The 23,867-nt window shown below is 36.8% G+C and overlaps 1 protein-coding gene across 1 annotated transcript in view; it reads right to left on the minus strand.

Moving 5' to 3' along the window:
- Window positions 1–23,867, minus strand: part of MED13L (mediator complex subunit 13L) — a 321,531-nt gene that overhangs the window by 264,527 nt on the left and 33,137 nt on the right. Inside the window, exon 2 of the mRNA XM_023204113.2 lies at window positions 16,260–16,497. The gene's annotated coding sequence lies outside the window, so the exon portion shown is untranslated. The remainder of the gene's footprint in view (window positions 1–16,259; window positions 16,498–23,867) is intronic.

Genomic DNA, 23,867 nt, shown 5'->3' on the forward strand with positions numbered 1-23,867 from the left:
GCCCAGTTCAAGATCAACCTGGACAACATAGTGAAACCCCACCTCTATAAAAAATACAAAAATTGGCCAAGTATGGTAGTACATGCCTATAGTCAGTCCCAGCTACCCAGGAGGCTGAGATGAGAGGCTCACCTAAGCCAGGAAGTCTAGGCTGCAGTGAGCTGTGATCACGCCACTGCACTCCAGCTTGGGTGACAGGGTAAGAGCCTGTCTTAAAAAAAAAAAAAAAAAAAAAAATTAGTAGTATCAAAAATTTCCCTGTAAATCATTCAAGTTAATATTCAGAAAGAATAAATCCAAAACTACTTTACACTGCAAGATTGATCACCAAGCAACTACCACAATGCCTAGTACATATGAACTAACCATAAATATTTGATTATTTTCTGGTTCACAATTTTCAATATATAATTCTTTTGAACCTTCATTCATTCCTAGTTTATTGGTACTATAAAATTAGGCACAACAAGCACAAATAAAAATTATTCTACAAACAAAAAATCAAATGTGGAAAAGGAAATAAGCTTATATATCACGCAGCATGAACATGGAAAAATCATCTCTGTTAATCAAATACTCTTGCTTATTCTGTTTATGTGATACTAATAAAAAGTTTAAAAACACTCTGATCAACTGATAATTAAGAGACATCAAACTAATTTTCAAGGGATTAGATCACAATCTCTATTTAAAATCATATGAAAAAGTATTTTTTATTCAAATCCCCATAAGGAGCAAGGGCATAAATATCATAATCATTCTTGCACAGCCAAAGACAGAAAGTAGTTACAAAAGACCACATTTTAAAACGTCCAATGCCCATATATAATTTAATTAAGACTATACTGACAATGCTAGGTGGAAAACAACTCAAATTGTCTACAAGTAGAAAGTATAGCCAAAACTATGAAAAGCAAAATTATATTCTTATTTAGCATCTAAAATCATGAAGATTTTAATATTTTGACAGTAGAGTTCATTTAAAAATATATGGCTATAAAATGCATTTACACAACAGTTAAATCTAGCTGCTTTTCACACTCACTTCATGTTGTACCATAAAATAAAGACGTAATTTCCATAGTACAGACAAGAATGAAGACAAGCAAATGTAAATGTCTTGTCTGCAATGACATGTCACAGGAAGTGGCACTGTATGAACACTCCATTTCTTATTTTTACTTTCTACACTTAATCCTATGATCTCTACCTCTCCACAGGCGAAGGATAACAAAAGAATGATAGATTTATTTCTTCCCAGCCTCTGTTCCATTTTCGATATGTGAGGGTGAACAGAAGGGAGTAATCCAAAATCCGTGACCTATATTGCAATGCCAGCTGAGCTATGTTCACAAACTGAAAAAGAGAGTAAGAGATGGCTCCTGGCCAAGAAAGTCTGACTCACTAATGATACAAGTACTCTTTGAGCATCTTCCGGGAAACATGGTGGCATTTCAGGTGTTGCCGAACCAAAATTTCAACTAATATATGGAATTCAAACAACTCCAGGTAGGTGTGTGTTTGCAAGCATCGTTGGAGGAGATATACCTTGTTTAACATGTACCTTGTTAATAATCTTTGAAATATGCCACTTTAAAATCATACAACTTGCAATGTACTAACTTGCTATCTTAAATATTTAGAAAGGAGATGCAACCCAAATGCTGTTTTGATAAACAACTCAGCAAAATATGTACACTGTCACTAAAAACTATTGAAGATTTCATTGAAAATGTTTGCCTAAATCGTACAATCTCATTTTATCATGTAGTCTGTTGCCATGACACTTACAGAAGCTAGTAATTAACTCAGGATTCCAGAGTGAAAGACAGAAAACTCAATGAAAGCCACTGTCAATTTGATTCTATAGTGAAACATCCAGGACTTTCTGAGAGAGAGCCTCAGCTAAGCAATATTACTCGTCATTGCCATGCAGCAAATATCAACTCCAATGTTGGAATGGCAATTTATAACTTATGTAAGACAGTCAATGTCATTCAATCCATGATGTATTTATAAGTTAATGTGTTTATAAGGATTCTGACACATAAATATTATTAAGCACTTTAACCTAACAAATAGTGCTCTTCCATAGCCATCTGTCCTATGGGACAATTACAAAATATGATTTTGTTCAAATGCTCAAACTACTTGCTATCTACAATACTAATAAAAATAACATATGGAGAAGTATTCAATTTAAAAAAAAACTTTTTAAATTTCCATTTAAAAAATTCAACTACAGACTATAAAATAAGATACTGCAGGCCTGGCGTGATGGCTCACACCTGTAATCCCAGCACTTTGGGAGGCCAGGTTGGGCAGATCACCTTGAGGTCAGGAGTTCAGAACCAGCCAAACACGGCAAAACCCAGTCTTTACTAAAAATACAAAATTAGCCGAGCATGGTGGTACATGCCTGTAGTCCTAGCGGCTCAGGAGGCTGAGGCAGGATAATCGCCTGAACCCGGGCGGCAGAGGTTGCAGTGAGCAGAGATCACACCATTGCACTCCAGCCTGGCCGACAAGAGCAAAACTCCATCTCAAAAATAAAATAAAAAATAAGATACTGCAAAAAGAGAAGGAAAGGATATCACTGTTTTTTCAAAATGCAGTTCATAAAGAATTCAATGCATCAAGAAAATCTTTCAAATGTGGTCACATCCTCTCCTTAAAACAGTATCCTATAACAACATCATGTCATCATGTTTTCCTATGTGTTACAGGATACCAGGAAGTCTTCCTAGCATGCAATGGTGCTAGACTGATAATCTTTACACAAACTTCTATTACATCCATTAAATCTGCTCACTGGTTTATTCAACCAATATGGACCAGGCACTACATTCCAATTTTAGTATATGTGCTGCCAAAGCAGACAAACGTACCAGGCATTACGACGGTCCTGGAATTATAATGATGGGCAAAAGTCAGATGCAGGTCCTACCCCCATACAGTTTATAATCTACTAGGAGCTTCTATCTAAGTCCTATTCAAAAACCCTCTAAGATCCCAACTACCTATGAAGCCCAAACTGCTTGGCCTAGTGTTTAAGCTCCAACAGGCCCAAATGTTCATTTTCAATCAATTTCTCATGTTTAACTCTTCCCCAATACACATTTCAAAATTCCCTACTCTAGATCCTTGAATGTGCAGTTGCACACACACGCTTGCCCTGACATAGCCATATATCCAAATTCTATACCCTTTAAGGTTACTGTACTCAAAAATCAACTCTTCCTCAAGGCTCAGCCTCTTACATAAAACTCCAGGAATACCATGGGCCCCACATAGGAGACTTTACTTACTACCCTTTAACAATACTCTGTGTGTATATGCTATCTCTTCTATTAGGTTCTCAGCTCCTGAAATGTAAAAATGTTTCCGATTCATTTCTGTATTGTACATAGCACCTAACATAATATAGGCTCAAGTAAATGGTGGTAATTTTAAATATAAGAGATCATTTAACAATGGTAACACCTTACCGTTTGGGATTTGTTGTTGTTATTGTTTTGTTTTGTTTCGTTTTTGAGACAGTGTCTCAATCTGTTACCCAGGCTGGAGTGCAGTGGCAGAATCTTGGCTCACTGTAGCCTTGACCTCCCAAGCCTAGCTGATCCTCCCACATCAGCCTCTCAAGTAGCTGGGACTGCAGGCACACGCCACCATGCCCAGCTAATTTTTTCATTTTCTGTAGACATGAGGCTTTGCCATGTTGCCCAGGCTGGGCTCCAACACCTGGGATCAAGTGATCCTCTGGCCTCAAGCGATCCTCCCACCTCAGCCTCCAAAAGCGCCGGGATTACAGGCATGAGCCACCAAGCCCAGCACACCTTACATGTATAAAGCTTGAAAAGTACTTTTTAAAACATCCTCTCATACACCATTTGATTGTTATGACATAATACTATAATTCTAAATGTGTGGGCAACTGAGCTGAATCAGTAGTGACCCCAGGACATCCCATTAAAGTTTTTGCTATGTGCTAAGTTAACACATTGTCTCAACCATACTGGGAATCAAATAGATATCTGTGTATATTGGGACTAATCACTGATATTGCTATATTTAAGTCATTTAACCTTTTTTTTTTTTTTTTTTTTTTTACAAAATGGTATGTGGTTACTGGGGATGAGGGGGTACTTTTAAATTTGTTTCAGGGCTCCAACTGAGTTCTAGTTAATAAAGCCTTTACCATAGCGATGAGGATAACTGCTCCCAGCCACCTCTGCTACCCAAATCAAGAGCCCCTCTTTGTTATACTCTTCGTGAAACCAATAAATGGCATTACAAATATTTCCAAAATAGGAGTTATTGTCAACAAATGCTATTTGCTCCCTAAACAATCAGAGTTGTAGGTAGTTTGCCCAAGGATGCCAAGGCAGGCAATCTTTTTATTATAAATACCTACTGGGCTACTTTTAAGATAAGCTAAAAAATACAGTGCCTGAAATTTAACTCAGAGTATCTAAATTTTTCTCCTTTAGACTAAATATATTTCAAAGTGAATAATATGTCTTATTAAAAATAGCCAACAGCAAAGCAGCTTACATTTAAACAAGTTCAAGGTTACCTGTGAAAAATAAAACAAACTTAATGAAGAAACCTCATGCTGAATAGGTTCACACTTCCCTTATTCAAGCAGTCTTTCCACAAATATTTGCTTTTTTTCTCTTGTGTCAGAAAGCCTTCAAGATTAGCAAAAAGTCTTAAGTCCCCCAAGTGCTAGCAAAGTCAAAAATAAAATTTTTAAAAAGGAAAATATTTTGCATGACATTATATAAATATGAGGAAAAGACTAACGACGACGGATTCATGAACACTCTAACCTTCCTTTTATCATCATATACATACAACCTTTTTCAACACAAAGCCACTTCATCTTTATCTAATTTTTATCTTATTATTATTATTTTTTTAAAATCAAGCCAGTTCTGCTGTGTGATTAACTACAAACTGCAGGGTATTATTCTACCACAATACCCTGGCAACCAGCTCATATTCAGTTACAATATCACAGCACAAAAAAAGAAGAGGGAGAGAGAGAACTAATTGTTTGATCATATGGATATTGTAGAAGCCCTTTAGTTCAATCCTAGATGGGCCTCAAGAGGATAATGCTTATTCTGTTGAACTCACTGCCAAATCCCAATATGAAAGTGCCAGGATCAAAACAAGACCCAATTATACAAAGAGCGCATTTTATCAACGTCAGGTTTACAAGAAATAGGTATGTGGCCCTCTACTTGTGGAAAATTGTTCAAAAATATTTACACAGATGGAGCTTAAAGAAAATTATGGAACACTTGCTAGCCATAATGATATTCAATGAAAATCTCTTCAGGTAGCATCCGGACAGCAGCTCAGTCATGAAGTGCTTAAAGCCACAGAATCCAATTTCATGATGTTCTAGTATTTAAAACAGATTTCGGCCAGGAGCGGTGGCTCACGCCTATAACCTCAGCACTCTGGGAGGCCCAGGAGGGCAGATCACTTGAGGTCAGGAGTTCGAGACCAGCCTGGCCAACATGGTGAAACCCCATTTCTACTAAAAATACAAAAATTAGCAGGGCTTGGTGGCACGCACCTTTAATCCCAGCTACTTGGGAGGCTGAGGCAGGGGAATGGCTTGAACTCCAGAGGCAGAGGTTGCAGTGAGCAGAGATTGTACCACCACACTCCCGCCTGGGCAACAGAGTGAGACTCCATCTCAAAAAAAAACCAACAACAGATGTCTACAGTATCTGGATTTTTTAAGAGGAAAAAAATATTTGTTATTTCTACCATTAATTTTTTTAACCTTAGGCCTAAAGATACTTATGGCTGAGTATACCAAGTTTTAATTTCCATTTGCTCAGCCACCATAAAACAATACCAAGTGGAAACCATCTGTAATTACATTTTCAAACAATTATTCACAGAAATTTAAGCACAGAGATCTATATATCAGTTTAGTCTATTATACTTTAAGCAGATCCAGAGACCATAAAACAACTCAAAGGTAGCCTCCTGCTTCACCAATAGTTTTCCCATTCTTTTGCTATGTATCTCTGATTTTTCAGTATCTGGGCTACGACCATAGATATCTACAAAGAAAAAATAACGGGGAAAGATAGCAGATATGTAATTCCAGCTTATCAACTACCTCAGTAAGATACAGGAGTATCTCATTTCATTGCACTTCACATTATTTTGCTTCACAGATGCTGCACTTTTTACAAATGTAAGATGTGTAGCAACTTTGTGGTGAGCAAGCCTATCAGCGCCATTTTTCAAAATGCATATGCTCAATTCTTGTGTCTCTGACACATTTTGGTAATTCTTGCAATATTTCAAACATTTTCATTATTATAACATCTGTTATGGTGGATCTGTGATCAGTGATCTTTGATATTACTATTATATTGTTCAGGGGCACCACAAAACACACCCGTATAAAACAGCGAACTGAACCAATTGATCACTATTGTACGTGTTCTGACTGCTCCAGGACTGGCTCTTTCCCATCTCTCTTATTCTTCTCAAGCCTATTTGCTAGAAACAATATTAAAATTAGGCCAATTAATAACCCTACAACGGTCACTAAACGTTCAAGTGAAAAGGAAGAACTGCCCATTTCTTACTTTATATCAAAAGTGAGAAATGATTAAGCTTAGTGAAGAAGTCATGTCAAAAGCCAAGATAGGCTGAACGCTAGTGCTTTTATGCCAAGAAGCCAAGCTGTGAACGGAAAAAAAAAAAAAATCTTGAAGGAAATTACAAGTGCTACTCCAGTGAACACATGAATGATAAGAAAGTGAAACAGGCTTATTGTTGATATGGACAAAGTGTGGATAATCTGAAAGATCACACCAGCCACAATACTCCCTTAATTGTCAAAGCCTAATCCAGAACAAGGCACAAACTCTCTTCAATTCTACCAAGACTGAGAGAGGTGAGGAAGCAAACCTGGGAGCTAGCAGAGGTTGGTTCATGAGGATTAAGGAAAGATTCCATTTCCATTACATAAAGGCACAAGGAGAAGCAGCAAATGCTGATGGAGAAGGTGCAGCTTCTCCATGCAGAAGACTTGCTAAGATCATTAATGAGGTGGCTACACTAAACAACAAGTTTTCTTTATTTTTTTCTTTTCTAGAGACAGGCTCTTACTACTGTGTCACTCAGGTCGGACTGCAGTGGCACAATCACAGTTCACTGTAACCCTGAACTCTTGGGCTCAAGTAATCCTCCTGCCTTAGCCTCCCAAGTAGCTGGAACTACAAGGCGAACACCAACCATGCCCAACTACTGTTTTTCTTTTCTGCAGAGACAGGGTCCCACTGCAGAAGAGGACACTCGTTCATGACCACCAAGATCCATTCCCCACTTCCTCCTTCCTAAGAAAACCCTAGTTTTATTTTAGGGAATTTTTATTTCATCCCCTATATAAAATAATGTGAACAGTACGACCAACCTAATGCCATTTATACACGTCAACAGTGAATTTGCTTATAAGCAGAAGGTGTTATTCTCTATAAATGCGTAGCTGTACTCCACTGAATTTTAATGTTCTAAACTATAACTCTTTCTTGAATTATTTAGGCCCTAAATTCTACCAATATTTAAACCCTTTCTTCAGTTTTCTACATTCAGATTCTTACCTCACCTTCCCTAAGAAATAAAACTAAGAAAATATTTTACTAAGAAAAAAAAAACCCTTTACCTATATCACTATGCCATCTTAACGTTCAACAATCTCTTTTTTTTAATTTTTTTTTTTTAACAGAGATGGGATCTCACTATGTTTCCCAGGCTGGTCTCAAAGTTCTGGACTCAAGCGATCCTCCCTCCTCAGCCTCCCCAAGTGCTGGGATTACAGGCATGAGCCATCGCACCAGGCCACAACAACCTCTTCTAAATCTTAAGGTTTTCTATGAAAGTGCAAGCTTTTGAAATAAAATATACACAAATGGTGAGCGGGGCATCAAACATGGCTACACTTAAAATGTCAGACTAAACACTAACCTACAAGTCACGATGTATTAATCATAAAAATTACTCATTCCAAAAAGATATATAATATACCAAATAACAGTTAATCTAATGTGAAGACAATTTTCAACCGTATTTGTTCCAATGGTGACTCTAACACCTCATTTAAGGGGATTTCACTCAGGTTTACTTTATATAAGTAGGTGATTTCATATCAACACAAAACATTAGGTAGGTCATAATAACTATACTTCCCAACGAACTGAAAATTATAATTTTTCTTACCAATTGCTTAATTTTCACATCATTAGAACATAAGCCCTTTACACGCTATTTCACCACAATCTCAGTATAAATGTCTCATTTTTCATAGAAAAAAACTAATTACATGGTTCAGTAAGTTGCCTGTGGTAACACATCGATTTTACTTACACTCAAAAGTTAGACTTAGCTTGTTCTCTCAATTTCAAGCATACTTACGTTAATAATTTTATCTAATCCACTAGATCTTTTTCAATTCTATGTCTGAAAGAACTGAGATTATCTTACCATAATCTTACAATATGAATGTATTATTTACCAAAGTCTTAATGAGTATGCTATTTTTTCTTTAAAGTATATAATTACATATTAAGTCTAACATTTAATAAGTATGCACTAGAACCATTCAGATAACCATCACACAATGAAAAACTTATGACTTTATAGCTTTGGCAAACTCATTCTTTCAAATACAACAGAAAAACAGAACAGTAATATAATTATTAAAAGAATCAGGAAATTTACATCAAAACTTGAATTCAGATCCAAGAAAAGTAAAAGTATACTTTATAAACTACTTAGACCTAGCTACCATTTACCACTGGATATGTGTTTGTCCTGAAAGTACTTGTTTCTCATGAAATACAAATGTATTTTTCACTATTATCCACAAAATAATGACAAATATGAAAGGTAAAGTAGCTGGGGATGATGGCTCACACCTGTAATCCCAGCACTTTGGGAGGCCAAGGCAGGAGGATCACTTGAGGTCAGGAGTTCAAGACCAGCCTGGCCAACATGCAGCCCTACTCAAAAAAAAATACAAAAAATTAGCTGTGCATGGTGGCAAGCACCTATAGTCCCAGCTACTTGGGAGGCTGAGGCAGGAGAATCACTTGAACCAAGGAGGCAGAGCCTGCCATGAGCCGAGATCACACCACTGCACTCCAGCCTGGGCAACAAAGTGAGACTGCATCTCAACAACAACAACAACAACAACAAAGTAAAGTGAAACTTACTTTTCAGCTGCACTGTGATACCAATCTAAAATACTACAAATCTACAATGCTGCTGTAAAATGGTATCATTCCTGTTTTCAAAATCACCAGAATTCTACACTTGAAAAATAAATAAATCAAAGTACTATAAATACAACTCCTTTCCAATTCAGTCAGTGATTAATTTCAATGACTCACAAATTCAACACCACTAAAGAAAAAAGATATAAAAACAGAGTGAAAATGAGTCAAAGATCAGATTTTCTCCTTGAAAGAAATTTTCAAAATGAATGACAATTTACCAAGAGATAATTTCATTCCTGTCAATTTTATATCTACAATAGTCATTATTTTTCCAGAAAGCAACTTTTTAATTTCAACTGATCAATTCATATATATTGATGAAATTATTTTTACCATTTAGTTAAGGATAACCAGAAACTATCAAAAATCAATTGAAAGTTCACAGACTCTAAAATACACAGTAATATATTCCTACATACTTTATTGTCTATGATTTTAGAAAATTCAATGTCAACACTTCTCTTTTTAGGTATACTAAGCAACAGGGGCTATTCATTTTCAGAGCGTGACACTGCCATTATAATTTGCCTTTGGCATATCTTCAATATTTTTATTCTCTTCTCCTCTTGAACTCTGCTGTGACTTAAGAATGCATTCTTCATCTGATTTCAACTGATTTTCTGAAAGCAGGTGATTCCGGAAGTTTTCGGTTGGTTTAAACAGGCTCAAAATTAGGCTCTTTTGAGGAAAGAGATATTCACACAATCTCCAAGTTTCACCCCAAATTTACTTAAAAATTACAAAAGGAAAGGATATCTTTACACTGGAGAAATCTGGCAGACACTACCTTAATCGAGTGATCAAGCTCAGTACCATCAATATAGAGACAAACTGACATGACATGTTTCTGATGTGATGCCATGAAAAGTACACATCACCTACTCAATATTCTTGCCGAAAATGTTTATCCTGACTCTAACTGTAAGGAAACAATTAGACAAATTCAAAATGTGGAATATTTTACAGGACAACTAAACTGCTCCCTTCAAATAACATCAATATCATCGATTCCCAAGACAACTTCAGGAATATTCTAAATGAGAGGCCATCTAAAAATGTGTGATCCTGATTGCATTCTGGATCAGAGAAAACTATAAAAGGTATTGCTGGGACAACTGGGGAATTTGAATAGGGACTGAATATTAGATAATTATATTGATATTAAATTTATTGAGCACGACAAAGGTGCTCTGGTTATGTAAGAAAGTGTTTCACTTCAATGCTGAAGTATTTAGGGGCAAAGGTCCATGAAGTCTGAAAACTACCTTCAAACAGTTTATGTGGCAAAACAGGCATATGCATATAAGTGTGTAAATATATTTATTTAAAAATAAAAAGCTAGGAGAAGTGGAGAAGTTAGGTTCTTGCTTGGAGTTATCTAAATAAAGGTTTTATCAATCCCACCATTTGGAATTGTAGACTGTAATCTATAGATACAGATTATAAAACTAAAAAAATTCAGCCTTCCCACACTCCTAAATGCCCAGTTGCAATCAGTTCAATAAACAATAGTACTAGTACCTTAAATCATCTTACACCATGGTCACTGTCAGAAAACAGATCCATTTTTCCAGGCTCTCTTATGTCTAATGTTTTTACAATCGCCCACACCTCCTGGCATAGGTGGTAGCACTCTCAAAAACAGAAAAAGCTATATTTATGTCTCTAAATTCACAGCAAAGGGTAATAACTGCCAATCTACCCATGTACTGACAATAAAACCAATTGAGAAGACTTCTGATACTGTTATAGGGACGATCATTTTTAGAGTTGTACAGATGTATTCTTAATTTATATTTGTCTAATAATCAAAAATAGAGACAACATAAATTTTAAAATTGTAGACAGTCCATATTTAGTGCTAAATATTTTTGGTAGAAAATATACCCCCAAAAATTGGCTATTTCTACCCCCTTGGGAATTAAAACCAGAAATAATATGCCTTATTTTAACTAGGCTTCAATAGCCTCACATTATCAAATCATTAAAAATTTTCACAATTTGATTATAAGTCAATCTTCTGGGAGTGTAATACCGCACTACATTAGAACCTCATAAAATAGGTTTCATTAACTGATTCAACAAACATTCTTAAGCACATACTAGACTGAATCTGATACTTCTCTTTCTGGACCAGAGATCTGTAATGCTTTGGGGCAAGCAATCAGCAGTTCTGTGTTTGCTCTCTGTACTATTTTGGGTTTTCCAGATTGCATGTCTTTCCCACCACTAACTAACAGGCAGTGAATTGGCCAGAATATTGTGTTTATTTAAAAAGTATTTGTTGCCAAGCGCGGTGGCTCACGCCTGTAATCCCAGCACTTTGGGAGGCTGAGGCGGGCGGATCGCTTGAGGTCAGGAGTTTGAGATGCCTGGCCAACATGGTGAAACTCCATCTCTACTAAAAATACAAAAATTATCCGGGTATGATGGCATACACCTGCAATCTCAGCTACTCAGGAGGCTGAGGCAGGAGAATTGCTTGAACCTGGGAGGCAGAGGTTGCAGTGAGCCAAGATTGCACACTGCACTCGGCCTGGGCAACAGAGCAAGACTCCGTCTAAAGAAAAAAAAAAAAAAAAAAAGGTAAGAAGTATTTGTTTGGCAGATGAGGAGAAGTCCATTCAGCACACTGTATTAATCTCTAAAACTTAAATTAAAATATAGAATTTAGTCAAGCCAAAACAGCAAAGGTATAATAAAAGTGTTAAAGACTATTAATATGAATTATAGTATATAATCATTAGTATTTTTAATTTAAATAAATCTGTATCCTGAACAGAATATTTAAGTTTATATTCCAATTTGGAATTTTAAAATCACAATATTATGGTTTCCCTGTACACATTAATCCTGTATGTTACTAAGTTAATCTTCCTAATTGTATCTCTTTCTGATCAGAAACCTTTAATTCCTCAAAATCTATCAAATTAAGTCCAAATTTCTTATCCTTGGTTCTGTGTACTCCACACTATGACCGACCTACTCAGCCTTTTAGAGGGGAGACCATTTCACTCCTAACCTAAGACCCAGGTAACCTGTTCTTGCCACAATTCATTCGCGGCCTGTAGGTCTTTACACAGTAGCAGCAGCAATAGTTACAATTATAGATTAACTGGTATATAGGCTGCTCTAAGTACTTTTAATTTTTCTTAACCTCATAACCTAATTCACAGTGAGAAAACTGAGGCACAGTTTAAGTTAAATAATTAGATCAAGAATACACAGCTAGTGATCATGCAAGCATTTAAACCCAAGCAATGCGGAGTCCATGCTCTGAATTCACTACACCATACATATTAGCAATTCCCCAGACAAGAGCGCAAAAGTGTTTATTCAAGTGACAAGGACAGACTATAAATGTGTTATAGTCTTCTCTCAGACTATTTCACAGATATTTCAAGCAATTAAACAAAAAGTATAATATAAAACTAACTTGTGTGTGTACCCTGTAGGATTATTCTCATTTTACGGGATACTTTATACATTTAAATGCAAGATGGTTGCTTTGGTATTATATCTCACTGTGAGGTTTCCTGGTAGTACGCTTCTTGGAATACACTATGAAGACAAAGGGAAATGCCAAATAACAGAACTAAAAAGCAATTTAAGAAACAGTAAAATGTCCCTATTTTAAAGTTACAAATAACGATAATGTCATGCTTAATTTAAGCTGGCTAACAGGATTCTGTTACTATGTATGTATGTATTTATTTATTGAGATGGAGTCTTGCTGTGTTGGCTAGCATGAGTGCTATGGCGTGATCTCAGCTCACTGTAACCTCTGCCTCCCGGTTTCCAGCAATTGTCCTGTCTCAGTCTCCCCAGTAGCTGGGATTACAGGCATCCAACACCATGCCCAGATAATTTTTGTTTATTTTTACTAGAGAGGGGGTTTCACTATGTTGGCCAGGCTGGTCTCCAACTCCTGAACTCAGGTGATCCTCCTGCCTAGGCCTCCCAAAGTGCAGGAATTACAGGCATGAGCCACCGTGACCAGCCAGGAAATGCCAAATAACATAACTAAGAAGCAATGTAAGAAACGTAAAATGTCCCTATTTAAAAAATGTTACAAATAATGGTAATCTCATGTTTAACATTAAAGCCTGCTAGCAGGATTCTGCTACTATTTATTTATTTTATTTTTTTGAGACAGGGTCTCACTGTTGCCCAGGATGGAGTACAGTGGCATGATCTCTGCTCACTGCAACCCTGGGCTCCTGGGTTTAAGTGATCCTCCAGCCTCAGTCACCCGAGTAGCTGGGATTACAGGCACAGGTCACCATACCTGGCTAATTTTTTTTGTATTTTTTGTAAACACAGGGTTTCACCATGTTAGTCACGCTGGTCTGGAATTCCTGGCCTCAAGCAATTGGGCCCCCTCAACCTCCCAAAGTGTTGGGATAACCAGCATGAGCCACCATGCCCGGCCTGTAATTTATTTTACCCAAAATAAAATGACTCAACTACATTAGAGAATGAAATAGATTCTAAAATATCCCCACTTTGTATGGCTACCAATGAAAATATTCTCTTTGTATCCTTCAGTTTTTCATGACTGCTATCATATTTCCCCTTATTTGAAACAAAGTTGTCTTTATGACACTTATTTTTCTAATTAAGGCTAGATATGTTCCATTATTAGGTTGAATCATGTATTACCTTTTTCAACTACTTTTACCTACAAAAATGGACACTTCATATAAATGGATCTAAAAACTTGCTCAAAATTCATATTAAAAAGAGCAGATGCAGTCAATGAAGTTATAATTATTCCATTACTGTAATACTTTCCCAGTAGAAACAAAATTATAAACAGCTTACACCACTTTCAAACTCAAAAGAAAAGTAATCATTCTCAAGAGAAAATGTTCACAATACTACATTTAATTAGAAAATTAGAAAACCTGTATGGTACCAATTTCATTTACACATAAAACATCTAAAATTCTCTCAGACTTCAGTATTTTTATTTCTCTGTTCTCTCCATATGATGATTCTGTTTTTCTAATTTTCTAATTTAAATGTAGCGTTTCTGGAATTTTTAAAAAATCTAAAAATAATTCAATCTTTGCTTAACTCTTTATCAAAAAATACTGAAGATATTAATCTACATATGCAATCTAAAGCAACTATACCAAAATTTAAATGCCCTATCCCTTTGTTAACTCAGTAACAAAGCCCATGAAAAATAACAATAATTTCATAAGCTATTTCTAAGAACACTGACAATTTTCTTTGTTGGCATACATAAATAATTTTATTCTATATTATCAATTAAATAAGCCTAATTAGCAGTTGGGTTTGGTTTCCTCATCACTGCAAAATGACATGTACCACACTAACAAAGAGCAGACCAAAAAGCTAAAATGTAAGAGATTAATACAGAGAAACAGAAGATGACAGTCAGAAACAATCATGAAAAATAAGAAAGACACTTTTTTAAAAAGCTTTATACCTCTCTACTACATGGGAAAAAATTAAAAATATGTTTCCATATTGTAATGGACAAACAAAAATGTTGTGATTATCTTCTAGGCGACATCTTATTTTTAAAATTCTGATAAACAGAATCCAGATGTTCCGAAACTCTAATTTTACCTAAATTAACTGCTAACTACATAAAACAGGCTTTGGGATGAACATTAAGTTCTGGGATTTTGCTGATTACCCAGCTAAGCAAGCAATGTCACCCAGAATGGGTTCTTATATTTATAAACCAAATACCCTAAAAAACACCAGAATAAAGGCCTGAGCTGAACAGACAAATGGACCATAAAGTAAACAGCTCAATTAGTCCATTGTGGTTTACCGCCCTCTGGCTGCTATGGCAGGAGATATCATAGATAAAAAATGGCTGCCAAGAAAAACCAGCAAGGTGTCAGGCAAAAGTTGGCAGGAAATCCTTTAGGCAAATGTAAAAGCTTTAGAATAGAGCCTCGAAAATACATTAAAGTTAGCTTTACTCCTTCCTTTAAAAAAAAAAAAATTAAAAACATCAAGTAACAAAACATTTCAAACATGATCTGAAATTTTTCAGCCACAGATTAACACAATATAGTTTGGAGATAATAAAAGTTGGCTCTAGGAGACTAAGTCAAAAAGAGTTAATACCCTAACTGAAGATTAGAATTAGTCTTGCTTTAGAAAATCCCTTGGCATACTAAATAGAAACACTTAGATAGAAAGGTAAAAATTTTTACCAGAAATTCAAAGACAACTGATAAAATTTCCTGCTTATAAAACTGTGGTAAATATATAAAGCAGCTTAGAAAAATGAAATTCTTATATTAATTCAGTTTCCAGATATCAGATGCAATCTGAAGCTAAAAATCAGGCAACACTGGAGCCAATGTTTCCTGGAATCATCAAATTACATGAAAAGCAGAAATAAAAGCAAGAGAAAATTTGCTACACCAAATTCAGACCAGATCGCATATATTCATCTTTCCTCAAAATGCTATTGAATGTAATCTCACAATTTTGTCCAATTAGGCTCAAAACTAAATTTCTGTATCTCTCCAATTTTCCACCAAACAGTTCAGCTGGCAATGAACCATAACAACCACAGTCCAAGGAAAAAAGCAGTAACTGTTCAATTCACTGTCTCGTTAGTTACTCACAATTCACTATCATTTAAAAACAGTGGATCTTAGCCTGGTTTCCATCCCACCACACCCAGGAGACACAATACTCTCATCTAATTTAAGCAGTGGTTCACAAGGTTCTGATTCTCAGCATAACTGGAAAAGGACAAGAGTTAGAAAAAAAAAAAAAAACATGGATAGGAGGAAGAGGGGTGAGAATGTTCCTTTTGAGAGAGATATCCATGAAACACTTAAAATCTTTCTTTTAGAGAAGTCTTAATAATCTGTTTGAAATTTACCAATGTTCAAAAAAATATGATACAAACAATTTTTAAGAAAAAAACAGAAACCTTACCCTGCAGTTCATGATGGATTACACCCACTAGGTTGGGTTCGTCTCCCCACCAGAATATCCATAACTCTTTGCAATCTGGTTTGACATCACGACGCCATACACAAAGCAGGTTAGCTTGCAGACAGCGGATGAAACTTAACAGAATTGGATCATCTTGGGCTGGGGCTGAAATTATGGGTCCACAGTCCCCATGCCCTCCAAAATTGTACCTACGCCATTTGATTCCCGTGAGTTCAGCCTGGAAAAAGACAAAAAAATTGTAATCGTTTTCTCTTTTTACTTACAGAGCACCAAAAACAGTCTTCCATACAGAAAAGCAATTGTGCTAAAATAAATATTTACACGAAACTTCCTAAGATTCCTCCCAGTGAAGAACGTATGTCAAATCTTCTCAAATTTTAAGGTGGGAGAAAGTTAATTTCTATCAAGATTTCTACATAGCTCTTTACATTAAATAGTAACATAAAACAATCTGATAATCATTATTTCCTGTTGAATCATTTGTCTAAACATTTACTAAAAAGTCCCTATATAGAAAACTACTTTCTATGTTATCATTCAATACTCAACTCACAAATTATATTCAGAAATCAAGTAAGATTTTAAAAATAAGTTTGTATAAATGAAATGATTTCTTTCAAATAATTTCTTCCCATCCACAAGCTACAGTTTCAATCCTTTTTTAATTAGGGAAGCAGTTAGCATAAAGCATGAGAGCGTTTCATTATGAACACCAAGTCTATTTAGGTAGAAGCAATTAAGAAAACTGATGCAAAGTTATCAGCAATTTATTCATGTTTTTAACATGTAGCAAACAGAAAAGCTTTGCTTCTGTAACAATTCTCTAATGTAGTTGGTCTTTTATTTTTTACACACATTGTAAAACATGAGAACTTGCAACCAGCAGAGAACAGATACTGTATCTTTGTTCCATTACATATGTCTACATTTCAAGATTTCTTAAATCTTTAAGAGCTAAACTTCAAAGAGTGAACACAAGCGAAAGCTAAATAGTTAAAAAGTACAACTATATATTGAAAACTACTAGTAAAACAGATTCGCAATTTAATTCTGTACCAAACAGACCAAGAGGTCCTTGCATTGAATCCTTACTCATGCATCTCCTTCCTCACAAGGTCAATTATTTTTGTTAGCAAGTTGTTTACAAAAAAAATAAGTACCACTCAGTAGAAAACAGCCATATCTTCTACTAACATAACTGAAACATACTAAAAGTGCTAAAGCGATCAATCACTACAATGACCACATTTAAGAAAAAGAAAAATCACCTTTCATTTAATCCAAATTAAAAAGGTTTTGCTTCAGGCCGAGCACAGTGGTTCATGCCTGTAATCCCCGCACTTTGGGAGGCCTAGGCGGGCAGATCACAAGGTCAGGAGTTCGAGACCAGCCTGACCAACATGGTGAAACCCCATCTCTACTAAAAATACCAAAATTAGCCGGGCATGGTGGCGCACGCCTGTAATCTCAGCTACTCAGGAGGCTGAGGCACGAGAATCGCCTGAACTCAGGAGGTGGAGGTTGCAGCGAGCTGAGATCGCGCCACAGCACTCCAGCCTGGGTGACAGAGCGAGACTGTTTCAAAAACAAAAACAAAAAAAACAAAGGTTTGCTTCAAAAAAGTTACAAAAATATACAAACTAAAAATACCTAAAATTCAGTAACTTATATTTTACACTAAGATATGCAAATCTAAATTTTTAATGAATATGTTTAGTAAAAAGCCGGCACTGGCATCGTTTAGGGTTTCCCTATATGTTACTTGGTTTCCTCTAAATATAAAAGCACTACATGGCCAATGTAAGAAGTTCAGAAGTAATACACCATAATCACGTTATAATAATCATTAGCATCCTACTGTATATGTCCTTCCTCTTTTTCTGTACATATACGCCTTAAAGTTGGAACCATATTGGATGATTTATATCTTTTTTCACTTATTTTTATATATTACTAATTATTCTTCAAAACACACTTCTAATGTTTGCATAATATTCTGTTCACTGGAAAAAATATAATTTAACCATGCCATAACAACTGGACAATCTTCCACTTTATTTCCACTATTGTAATTACTATAATTGGTTAACATCCTTGAACACTGTTATTTTCCTGATTATTTCCTTTAAAGAGATTAATACTGAATTACCAAAGAATATGAATATATCAAGATTCATGATGAATGCTACCACATTACTATTCAGTTAATAGTTTCCTCAATACAAATAGCCACCTCCCAAATTGCATGTCTTTTAAAATATCTGCCAATTGAATAGAAGGGTATATACTTCTATCTTTTTTTTTTTTTTTTTTTTGAGACGGAGTCTCGCTCTGTCACCCAGGCTGGAGTGCTGTGGCCGGATCTGAGCTCACCGCAAGCTCCGCCTCCCGGTTCACGCCATTCTCCTGCCTCAGCCTCCTGGGTAGCTGGGACTACAGGCGCCACCACATCGCCCGGCTAGTTTTTTGTAGTTTTTTTAGTAGAGACGGGGTTTCACCGTGTTAGCCAGGATGGTCTCAATCTCCTGACCTCGTGATCCGCCCGTCTCGGCCTCCCAAAGTGCTGGGATTACAGGCTTGAGCCACCGCACCCGGCCTGGTATATACTTCTATTAATAGATAGTCCTTGTTCTGCTAGAAGGAAATCAGTATGTGGTATCACATCTTTGATCAGATGGGGCCACCCTTCCTGGGTTTGGGTCCCAGCTCTGTACTAATTCATTGGTTCTATGAGTCAGTATACATATAAAGCACTTAAGACAGTGTCTAGGACATAGCAAAAACTGTAAATGATATTTTCATTATACCAGTAGTAGTAGTACTATTTCTTTCACTTTGAGTTGTCTGTTCATACACTTTGTCCATTTTTCTTACAAGTTCCTTTTTTTTCTTTTTTTTTTGAGATGGAGCCTCACTGTATCACCCAGGCTGGAGTACAGTAGCGGGATCTCAGCCTCCCAGGTTCAAACAATTCTCATGCCTCAGCCTCCTGAGTAGCTGGGATTACAGGCGTACACCACCACGCCCAGCTAATTTTTGTATTTTTAGTAGAAACGGGGTTTCACCATGTTGGCCAGGCTGGTCTCGAACTCCTGACCTCAAGCAATCTACCCTCCTCGGCCTCCCAAAGTGCTGGGATTATACAGGCGTGAGCCACTGCGCCTGGCCAAGTTCCTTTGTTTCTTCAAATAAAAGCAATGTGTATGTTTTAATCAGAAACCCTAACATCAATCTTTAAACACCAAAGAAGGAAACAAAAATAAATAGAAGTTGAAATCCAAAAAGGTAAGCAGAAGACTAACTTCTTTTATCACCTAAGCTAAAGAGAGTATTCTGTGCCTAAGACCCTTGTGGCTGAGGCTGTGCCAACAGGCCAGGCGCAGTGGCTCACGCCTGTAATCCCAGCATTTTGGGAGGCCGAGGCGGGCGGATCAAAGGTCAAGAGACGGAGACCATCCTGGCCAACATGGTGAAATTCCGTCTCTACTAAACATACAAAAATTAGCGGGGTGTGGTGGTACACGCCTGTAGTTCCAGCTACTTGGGAGGCTGAGGCAGGATAATCGCTTGAACCCAGGAGGTGGAGGTTGCAGTGAGCCAAAATCGAGCTACTGCACTCCAGCCCAGCAACAGAGCGAGGCTCCGTCACAAAAGAAAAACAAAACAAAACAAACAAAAAAAAACCCAATAAATATGAATCACTAATAACCTTATTTAAAGGGTTAGAAAATTAATATCAGAGTTTTAAACATCAGATGAGTCAGTCCCCATGAAAATCTATGCATAGTAATTTACTCACTACAACACTTTCACCTGTAATATCCGGCAGTAGAGCAGACTAGATATTTGGCATTGTTTTAGGAGAATGGTTTCCTAATCCTAGTACTTCCACTAACTGCCTATCAGTACATCTATGCTGTCAGTGGCAAAGGGAAGCTGTTACCACCTGCTCTATGTTTTTTACAAAGTTGTTCTAGCAAGTGATATCTTACAAATCCAAGTGACACAACAGCAAGGCTACAAACTTAAACACCTCCTAATTCAGCTAAAACAGTTTCTTTAAAGTTAAAACTAAATATCATTATACCGGTCTTCATGGAAAAATGTAACAATAATCAAGCCTAAAAGAGATAACTAAGTATAAAATCGGTGTTCGAAGATTTAGCTTTAAATTTTGAATTAATGTTTGGTAAAAGACAGCTTAATGATATTGAAACAGTCTGTCCAAGAAAAAAAAAATCCCATCATGGATGTTTATTCAATTAAGAGTAAAATGTCTTCACAGACTATGATCATATTTATAGTTAAAAAATCAAGTGCACTCCAAGTTCTATTGATTTTTTTTTTGTTTGGTTTTTGTTTTTTTGTTTGTTTGTTTGTTTTGAGATAGAGTCTTGCTCTGTCTCCCAGGCTGGAGAGAAGTAGTGTGATCTTGGCTCACTGCAACCTCCCCCTCCCAGGTTCAAGTCATTGTCCTGCCTCAGCCTCCCAAGTAGGTGGGATTACAGGTGCCTGCCACCACACCCAGCTAATTTTTCTATTTTTAGTAGAAACGGGGTTTCACCATGTTGGCCAGGCTAGGCTCAAACTCCTGACCTCAGGTGATACACTCACCTCAGCCTCCCAAAGTGCTGGGATTACAGGCGTGAGCCACGGTGCCCAGCCACACACTGTCTCAATTTCTGACTAATGTTTATCTCTAAGACACAAAATTCTTTACCTAATGATTTCAAAATTTTAAAGCAAACCTTTAAAATAATTCTAGATTCAAAATTATCCCCAAGCACAATTATTTCTCACTGTCAAAAGACAATCCTTAATTATATCTAAGTTTTAAACTACATGGTTTCTAAAATATAGAACCAAAACGATGAAATCAAAATATATAAAGAAGGAAACCCATATGCACATTATGTATAATAACCACCATCGTTATTTACCAAGCATCTACTTAATACCAGGGGCCGTACTAGAGTTTTCATATATTATTTCTAACACCAAGCACCATGCTAGTGACTTCCTATATAATTTATACACTTCACAACAGACAGCTAAAGAAATTAGGACTCAGAAAGGTTGAATAATTCTCCCAGTGCCACACAGGTAGCAAATGGCAGATCCCAAATAAAACTAGACTTAAGCTGTAACTGAATTTAAAGTATGAATTCTCTCCATTCTGCCATGCTGCTTCGTAAGGCAAATGGTAAAAATTAGCCCTAGAGGATTATAAAATAGTACAAAGAAACTGTCATCAACTCAATTTAGCAATGACTAGAGCTCATGGCCATACTTTCTAATTTAAGAAAGTTCATAAATCTTTCTTTAGTCTTCCTGAGGTATTAAGAAAACTGATATAAGAGTGCCCACATATCATCCCATGAATAGAATAAACTTTTATTTCACTCAGATAATTATATGCCTTCTTTTACAAGTTACCACTATAAGATGGTATCTACATAAACTAATTCTTAGATAATACGTACAACGAACCAACAAAATCATTATTCTGATAACAAGAGAGGCTGGAAGGAAATCTGCTCAGCAATGGCTGGCATGTAATATAGGGGTAGTCACGGTTCTCAGAAAATTGAACGTAACCTATTTACGTGGGAGGATGCAAATTTTTGTGTGAAAAATCAGACCTTGGCGATGACTTTGAGCAGCAGGATATAAATAACTCCCACAAGTTTAGTGTTCCAATAATGGAACACTAGGCGTAAATGGGTTAAGTGGCAGATACTCCCCTGGCCTAACCAAAAGACCACTACAATCAGTTCCGAACAGTTCTAATTAAATAGATTACAACAAAACAGGGATAAAGCACTTCCTAACTGACATGAATGTGATTCAAAGAAAATTTATATTGATTCTTAGTGTCCTATTCTTCACATACAATATGTAGGAAATGAGATCATTTATTTACAGTGACCCATAGCAACTAGATCCCTTGTGACCAACAGCATATACTTGCAATATGGCTCCTCAAGAGTTAAAACCACATTCAGTGGTCAACGAACACAGTAAAATCGAGACATGGATTAGAATGAACCCTTGGTGTAGTATCATGGAAAGAACACTGGCAGGAAATCAGGAGGTCTAGGTTCTAAGGCCTGGTTTTTCAACCGTTTACCTACGCAATGTTAGAAATCTACTCTACCTCAAGACACCTCAAATTCAGGACCAAAAAGTGACAGGGTTGACCTAGATACTATAAATGAGTTCAAGTCTCCTGGCCCAAGCTAATTACATCCCACTCATAAAGGCAACTGGTAAATGAGATGGAACCCTTACTACCATCAAGAACAGAAAAGCTGCCAGAAGAAAGTCAACACTTCAGGAAACTATTCAAAGATTCCTCAAAGTATAAACCAATTAGTTTAATGTATCAATCCTGGGCAGGATTCTAGGATGGTGTGTAGAAAAGGCAGCTGTGATCATTTGAGGCTGACAAGCATGCACTAGGAAATTCCAAGTGGGCCCCACCTCACCTCCTCCTATGATTGGGTTACTACTCCAGTAGAGCAGGTCAATACAGTAAACATATTAAGTCACCTCTCAACTCAGGGGAAGGAAAAAAGTCACATGTAACAGAAACTTCTGTTAAAACATAACTAATCAACTCCAGGTAAAGACAGCAAAATAAACATATACATCTGCTTTTGCTCTCTCCTAAACCCCTGTGAGACACCAAGAAAAACATTTGTTTCATTGTTTTGTTTCATTAAATTACATAATTACAATGGCAGGTGGAACAAGAGAGGAGGATACAGCATCAAAATTTTGAAGGCTAGGTTAGCAGATGCTCTGATAAGGAGATTTACAATACCTAAGAAAACTGAATCCTAAACATGAAGAAAGAGATACAACCCAATTGACACAGAATCCCCTCAGCCTCAGGAATTAAATACAGATTCCTTTTGGAAGTAGGGTTGAAAGGCAGAGAGGAGATTAAACAAGGAAAATTGGTTAAAAGCCTGCTTAAAAGGCGTTCAGCTGGGCACAGTGGCTCATGCCTGTAATTCCAACATTTTGGCAGGCCCACAGCAGGAGGATCACTTTAGCGCAGAAGTTCTAGACCAGCCTAAGCAACACAGTGAGACCTCAACTCAACAAAAAATTAAAAAATAAGCCAGGCATGGGGCTGCTTGCCTGTGGTCTCAGCTACTAGGGAGGCTAAAGTGAGCGGGTCTCTTGAGCCTGGCAGGCTGAGGCTGCAGTGAGCTATGATCACACCACTGTACTCCAGCCTGGGCAACAGAGTGAGACCCAATCTCAAAATAAAATTAAAATAAAAAAAAAAGAAAAGAAAAAGGCACTCGGATGCCCAGGTACCCTCCCTACTGCACAGAGCTGAACAGCCCCTTCTTCACCCCAGAAAATAAATGCAAATGTATTCTCTGGAGACAGTAAACAGAGGGTACTGGACTGGAGGACATAGGCAAACTGAAGGCAGGGAACCAGAGTGAAAACAGGGCATTAGGTGAAATATATAGAATGAAGGCCAAGGACCAACCCTCCCTACCATTGCCCTCTAAGCACCCAGAAAACCAGCAGCCAGTCTTCACTCCTCAGAAAACCAGCAGCCAG

This window comes from Piliocolobus tephrosceles, chromosome 10 (genome assembly GCF_002776525.5).
Source record: "Piliocolobus tephrosceles isolate RC106 chromosome 10, ASM277652v3, whole genome shotgun sequence".
In the NCBI taxonomy this organism is placed as follows: domain Eukaryota; kingdom Metazoa; phylum Chordata; class Mammalia; order Primates; family Cercopithecidae; genus Piliocolobus; species Piliocolobus tephrosceles.